Source organism: Gorilla gorilla, chromosome 1, assembly GCF_029281585.2.
Source record: "Gorilla gorilla gorilla isolate KB3781 chromosome 1, NHGRI_mGorGor1-v2.1_pri, whole genome shotgun sequence".
NCBI classification, from domain to species: Eukaryota; Metazoa; Chordata; class Mammalia; order Primates; family Hominidae; genus Gorilla; species Gorilla gorilla.
This window is the reverse complement of record NC_073224.2, coordinates 67,798,235-67,806,487: the sequence shown is the minus strand read 5'-3', so window position 1 is coordinate 67,806,487 and position 8,253 is coordinate 67,798,235.

The following is an 8,253-nucleotide window of genomic DNA, read 5'->3' as shown; positions in this document are numbered from 1 at the left end:
TTTAATAAACCAATTTCAAACAAATTTTTACAGAAATGAAAGCAGATCCCAATGCAATTTATTATTTTTATTTTCAATTTTTGTGGGTACATAGTAGGTATACATATCTATGGGTTGCATGAGATATTTTGATACAGGCATGCAATGAATTATAATCACATCAGGCTTAATGGTATATTCATTATCTCAAACATTTATCTTTGTGTTACACAAACAATTCAATTGTACACTTCATTATTTTAAAATATATAAATTATTTTTAACATATAACGTTTAAATATTTAAAAAATAATTAAATTATTTTTTATTATAGTCACCCAGATGTACTAGCAAATACTAAGTGTTATTCATTCTTTCTATTTTTTGGACCCATTAGCCATCCCTAACTTTTAAAACCCTCACACTTCCCTTCCCAGCCCCTGATAACCATCTTTCTACAGTCTATCTCCATAAGTTAAATTGTTTTTTTAGCTCCCACAAATGAGTAAGAACACAAGTTTGTATTTCCGTGCCTTCCTTATTTCACTTAAATGTAATGACCAGTGTGCCCAGCTAATTTTGTTTTTTGTAGACACAGTGTCTGTTTATGGTGCCCAGGCTGGTCTTGAACTTCTAGACTCAAGCAACCCTCCTACACTGACCTCCCAAAGTGCTGGGATTATAGGTGTGAACCACCATGCCTGGACAGTGCTTTAATTTTTACTTTTCTTCTTTTTCACATGGCCTTTTGCAAAACAAAACAAAACCAAACAAAATTCAATTTGATGAGATCCAATTTATCAAAATTTTATTTCAATAATCATAAATTTGATGTGAAGTCTAAGAATTTTTTGCCTCATTCTAAATTCCCAATGTGATCTCCATTTCTTCGCTTACATTTTATATTTTTAAGTTTTATTTTAAGTCCATCATCCATTTTTAAGTTAATTATTGTATAACTTGTGATACTTAGATTGAGGTTCTTCTCCACCACCCCATGCCAGCTATAGATGTCCAAATTGCTCCTATCCCACGCTCTGAAAATGGAATTTTATGCTAATAATTGCATCTCTTTGAAAAATTACTTAAGCACATCTGTGCCAGTTTATTTCACTGTCCTCTATTTTGTTACATATGTATACCCGCCTATCTCTCTTTCAATGCCACACTATATAGATTATTATAGGCATGTATTATAGTAAGCCTTAATAACTGGTGTTGTTGTTCCTTCTATTTTATTAATCTTTGTTAAGATTGTTCTGGCTATGCTAGAACCTGTAATTTCCCATATGCATTTTAAAATAAGCTTGTCTATGTCTAACAAAAGATTATGCTGGAATTTTGCTAAGACTTATGTTGTGTGTATATGTCTGTGTGTGTATACATATACACATATATATACATACATATGATATTTATGGAGAATTGGCTTTATTACTATAATATGCTGAGTCTTTAAATCCATGAACACAGTACATTTCTCCATTTATTTAGTTAATTTTAAATTTTCTTACATGAACCTTTTGTAAATATAAATATATAGATCCTGTACTCATTTTAAGTTTATACTTAAGAATTGCCTTCACTTTGTAGCAATAGTATTTTTTTTCAAATTTTGTTTTTTGGCATGTTCACTCAGTATATAGATCTGGAATATCTATAAGTATAGTAGTTTTTTTGGGAGGGGGATCCTTGTGATTTTCTATTCAGACAATCATGTAATCTACAAACTTGGACAGTTTTATTTCTTCTTTTCTGAGCTCTATGTATTTTATTACTTTTTAATACCTTATTACAGTGAATAAAATTTACAGTAAGACATTGAATAAGAGTGGTGAAAACAGGCATCCCTGTCTTTCTTTAATTTTCTGAGAAAGGCATGCAGTCCTTAACCATTAAGAATGATGTTACCACCCCAAAAAACAAACAAAAACAAAGCAAAACAAAAAACACAGATTGTTACCACCACCATCCCCCACTCCCCGCCCCCAGAAAAAATGATGTTAGCTGCAGGCATTTTGTACGAACTATTTATCAAGATAATTTTCCTCTATTGTTATTTTACTGATACATTTTAATATAAATTGCTGTTAGATTTTGCCAGATACTTTTCTGCCTCAATTGATATGATTGTATGACTTTTCTGTAGACTACTTATGTGGAAGGGCAGAGTAATACCCTTTACTCTTACCACATGATCACTGAAGATGTCTATGACCTAATGCCTGAAAACTGTGATATGTATACATGGCAAAGGGGAATTACAGTTTCAGATGCAACTAAGATTGCTCATCAGTTGATCTTAAAATACAGAGTATCCTGGATTATAATTATCAATCTACTATAATCACAAGGGTCATTAAATATGGAAGGAGGAGGCACAAGGAGAACCAGAGAACATTGAATTACATTGATTGATTTTCTACAGTTGAACCAAATTTGTATAGCTAAAATATATTCCAGTTGTTCATGATATATTAATATTATTTTCTTTACACAATGCTAGATACTGGCTTGCTAAAAGTTTATTGTGTTTTTTTGAATCAAACTTCATGAGAAATATTGTACTGCAGTTTCCTTTTTTTGGTACTGTTGTCATTTGATTTTGGTATTAGATTAATTCTGTCTTCATAAAGTAAGTTTGGGACTATGTATCATCTTCTGTTTTATGAAAACATTTGGAAAATTAGTTATATTTAATTAAATATTTTACATAATTTTTCAACATATCTGAAAATTTATTTGGGGAGAAGTTACTTAATCACAAGTTAAAGTTCTAGCAGAGTAATAATATGATTTACACTATTTCATCATAGCTGAGTTTTGCTACTTTGTATTTTTTGAGGAATGTATCTATTTCTTCTAAATTATTGAAGTTATAAGCATAAATTTATTCATGGATTCTCTGATGATTCCTTTAATTGCTGCAGGTTCTAGAGTGATATCCTCTATTTTATCACTGATATTCATGATTTGTTCCCTCTCTCTTTTTATTTGTGTCAATGTTGCCTGAGATTTATCATTTTTATTAATTTTATTCCAGAGACAACTTTTCATTTTATTAATTTTCTCCATTATTTTTAGTTTTCAATTTATTGGATATCTGCTTTTATATTAATTATTTTTTTCTTCTCATGTTCAGTTTATTTTTCTCTTTCTTTCCTAGTTTGTGAAGTTGGACATAACTTATTATCTTAAGTCTTATTTCCAGTGTAAACATTTAGATGCATTAAAGTTTCCTCTCTGCACTGCTAAAGCTACATCCCACATATCCTCATACAGTTTTTTTCCTTTAATTCAGTTCTATTTCCTTTTTATTTTCCTCGAGTTTTTTTTTTTTTTTTTTTACTATCCATGGATTATTTAGAAGTGAGCTATTTATTTTCCATGTTTGTTATGTTTCTGTGATTGGTTTCTATTTAGAATACATTATGATCAGGGAACTCATTACATTTTATTTCCATTCTTTTACATGTGTTGAGAGTTTTTTGTGGACCAAAATATAGTTTATTTTGATGAATAATCCATAAGGTTTTACAAAAAATTGTATTCTGCCATTGGTGGGTGGATTGTCTTATATATGTCAACACATCTTGTTGATTGATTATCTGGTTCTGATGGCCTATATACTTACTAATTTTCTGTGAAGTAATTAGTAATTATATCAATTGCCGAGAGAGTTACTAACGTAACCAACTATAATTGTGCATGTGTTTTTATATTTCTCCATTTAGCTCTGTCAGATTTTGCTTCATGCAATTTGAGGTTGTTTGGATGCATACTGTAGTGTCGTTATTTTTTTAATGTTTTCATTATTTAATCATTATGTAATTTCCTTCTCGTTTCTATTAAATTTATTTGCTTTGAAGTTTACTTAATTGAATATTACCATAGTCTTTATCCACAGTTTTGCTTTCCATAGATTCAGTTACCTGCAGCAAATACAAATTCTAGAACTAAACAGTGTGTAAGTTTTAAAGTGCATGCAATTCTGTGTAGTAGAATGAAGTCTCATGTTGTCTCATTTTCTCCCACCCAGGACATGAATCATTCCTTTGTCCAGAATGTCTATGCTTTATATGCTACCTGCCCATTAGTCATCAACACTGATGCCTCTGACATCTAACTAGCATAATCAGAACTCATTGACCCAGGATTATTTAAGGCAAATGATCCTCCTTCTAATATATTGTTAGAAGGCAATAGTAGCCTAACTCTCCATCATAATGCCTATGTCATTCACATTACTTCACCTCACCACTAGGCATTTTATCATCTCATATCATCACAAGAAGGGTAAAAACAATATAGTAAGGTATTTTGAGAGAGAGGAAGAAAGAGAGAAAGACTACATTCATGTAACTTCTATTATGACATATCGTTAAAATTGTTATATTACTATTTTTACCAATATCTTACTATGCCTAATTTATAAATTATACTTTATCATAGGCATGTACATGTTTAGAAAAAGAGGCAGTATATGCAGGGTTCAATATTACATGGTGTTTCAGCCATCCACTTGAGTCATTGAAATGTATCACCCATAAAGTAGACTACTGTAATAAAGACACTCCTATATTTTTATTAATGATGGTATTTTTCCCATCCTCTTTTTCTCAACCTATGTAATTAAATTTGAAATAGATTTCTAGTAAACAGCATTAAGTTACATCACATTTTAAAACAAACTCTGTCAATGTCTGCCTTTTTGTTGATGTATTAAAACATTTACTTTTAAGGAAATTATTCATATAATATAGCCTAAATATGCCAATATTTTTCTTTATTTGCATTTCTCTTTTTCTCTTTTCTTATCTCATACTATGTTACTTGGATATTTTTTAGAATTTCCCCTTATCTATAGGTCTGTCAGTGTATCTTTTTGTACACTTTAATAGTTATTGTTCTACGTATGAAAGTAAATATACTTGACATCTATTGCTATCAACATTTTTCTTCCTTAGGTAGCCTATGGAAAAATTATTTTCATATGTCTCATCACTTTGCCTGCTTTTAATTATCATTGTTTTGATTATTTGATAGTGTTATAATTTTTGTTTAAATCATCAAATGTTTTTTCAATTCATGAGGAAAAGGACATTCTACTGTATGTCTCTATATTTTCTCACTTTCCATTAGTCTGTTGCCCTTCCTTAGGTTCCAAGATTTCTTCTTCGATCATTTATCATGTTTGAAAATCTCCCTTTAGACTTTTTTTAAGAGTACATCTGGTAGAAGATGGCCAACTGGATACAGCCAGGAAGTGCTGTTCCTACAGAGACCATGATTTCAAATACACCAACGAAATTTGAACAGACCTTTGTAGAGAAAATACTGAATGTGAATGGAGAAAAAAAGACACAGATGCTGAAGCTGAAGAGGGAGGAAGCTGGGATAACTGTGTGGGGAGTCTGAATGCTAAGGCTGTTCTGATCCTGAAGGGCACCTGTGGATGGGGTGAGTGAAGGGACTGGGGCACTGCCTACTATTGCCGAGAGCCCCTGAGACTCTAGCTAGAGGAGACTCCACATACTCATGAACATGTGAGGTGGCAGGGGGATTGCCTCAGAGATTAGACAGAGAGGGGGCTGCAGCAGGCATGGAGCTGGGGACCTTTAGGAGGAGTCAGTTCCAGTGGAGCCTGACCATAAGCACCTACCCTCCATGGCTGCCTGTTTCTCATGTCTCCTGCCTCTGAGACACTCTGATTGCAAGCTAACCACCAGGGAGAAATCAGGGCCTGCTTCTCCATGGGACTGGGACATGTCTGTCCTGCAGGCCTGCCTGCTTGCCAGTCCCTCTCAGGGCTCCTGCCTGACCACCCCACAGAAGTGTGAATTGTACACTGCAGCTTCTGTTGCCCAGCCTATGTACTTTGCTCTGTGTTAGTGTTTTCTGGCAGTCTGGGAGCCCTTTGGCTCCTCCAGCACACCCCAAACCCAATCCCAAGAGTCAGGAGGAGAGAGCCACAAGCAGGTGCTGGTGCCGCTGGGCTGTGGCCCACAGCTCAGGAATGCCAAGACTGGGTCTGCCTGGCATTTGAATAGGAAAGGACCCTAAACACTCAGAATACTGACAGGGAGGATTTGCACAAGTTCATAAGCTGTTATGGGACCTAGTCATGCCTGCTTCTGTAGGGCTGGTCTGGAAAGGGTGTGGCCTGTTTCCTTACTGGACCTCTCCCCAGGGGAGCCCTGCAACCTGAAAAGTTGAACAAGAACAACAACAACAACAAAAAATTATAGTCACAGTGTCAGACATCAGAGGTGGCTCTATTACTGGCAAGGCCCAGTAATAGACCTGATGAGGGAATCACTTCTCTCCAATTCACACTGCAGAACATAGCTGCCAACATGTTGATACACAAAGGAGCCAAGCAGCTGAGTAATAGTGTATCTACTGCTCATTGATCTCATGCACTATCCACTGGATTGTAGCCCAAACTACAACACCAAAAAAACACTGCTAATTCTCCCCCTGTAAAACCAAGGGCAAGAATTCAACAACAAGCAAAGAACTATACAGAGCCTTAACCCTCTGAAAACTTCCAGAAACAAAGCCAAGTAACTATATTCAATTTACACCACTATTAAAGGAATACTAACCTTCCCAGATTTGAAATGATTATCATACGAATTCTTGCAATTCAAAAGGCCAGAGTGTGCCCTTACCTCCAAAGGAGCCCATTAGCTCTCCCGCAAGGGTTCTTAACATGTCTGAATTGTCTGAAAGAATAGACATAGAATTCAGAATCTGTTGGCAAAGAAGCTCTTTGAGATTCACGAAGTTGAAACTCAATACAAAGAAGTCAAGCAATGTAGTAAAATAATTCAATAACTGAAAGATTAAATAGTCATTTTAACAAAGACCCAAACCGAACTAGAGCTAAATAATTCACTAAAAAAATTTCATAATATAATCAAAAGTATTAGTAGCAGAATAGACCACGCTGAGGAAAGAATCTCAAAGCTCAAAGACAAGTTCTTGCAATGAATTCAGTCAGACAAAAAGGAAGAAAAATAAATTAAGAAAAGTGAACAAAACCTCCAAGAAGTGTAGGATTATATAAAGAGACTAAATGTATGTTGCATTGGCATTCTTGATAGAGAAGGGGACAGAAAAAAACAAACTGAAAAATACACTGGGGACATAGTCCACAAAAATGTCCCTAATCATCCTAGAAAGGTTGTCATGCAATCCCAGAAATACAGAGAACCCCAGCCAGATACTAAAAATATGACCATCCCCCAGGTACATAGTCATCAGATTCAGCAAGATCAACACAGAAGAAAAAATGTTAAGGCAGCTAGAGTGAAGGTCAACTACAAAGGGAACCCCATCGGGCTAGAGTCAAACCTCTCCACAGAAACCTTATATGCTAAAAGAGACTTGGAGCCTATTTTCAGCATTCTTGAAAAAATAAATTATTACCAAGAATTCCTAACCTGAGAAACTAAGCTTCACAAATGAAGGAGAAATAAAAACCTTCTTAAACAAACAAATGCTGAGGTAATACATGTCAACACTTCAAATGGCTGCTGACCAGCACCACAATCAAGTAGGCTTTATTCCTGGGATACAAGGCTGGTTTGACATACATGAATCGATAAAACTAATTCAACACATAAACAGAATTAAAATCAAAACCCATATTATCTTCTCAATAGATGCAGACAAAGCTTTTGATAAAATCCAACATTCCTTCATAATAAGTGCCCTCAACCAACTAGGCATCAAAGGTACATACCTGAAAATAATGAGTTATCTATGAAAAACCCACAGCCAGCATCATCCTGAATGGACAAAAGCCTGAACAACTCCCCTTGAGAATTGGAACAAGACAAGGATGCCCACTCATATTCATCATATATTCTACTTACATTCCACTTACATATATCTATATCTATATCTATATCTATGTCTATATCTATATCTATTCCACTTATATTCAACACAGTAATGGAAATCTTAGCCAGAGCAATCAGGCAATAGAAACAAACATTAAAAAAAGGCACTGGATAAGTCACTGATGATAGGATTCTACAATTAGAAAATCCTAAAAACTCAGACAAAAGGCTTCTAGAAATGATATAAAACTTTAGTAAACTTGCAGGATAGAAAAATCAATGTGCAAAAATCCATAGCACTTCTATACTCAAACAAAATCCAGGCTGAGAGTGAAATCAAGAAAACAATCAGACTTAAAATAGACACAAAGAAAATGAAATACCCAATGTCTTAGTAAGTTTTCACACTGCCATCAAGAAATAC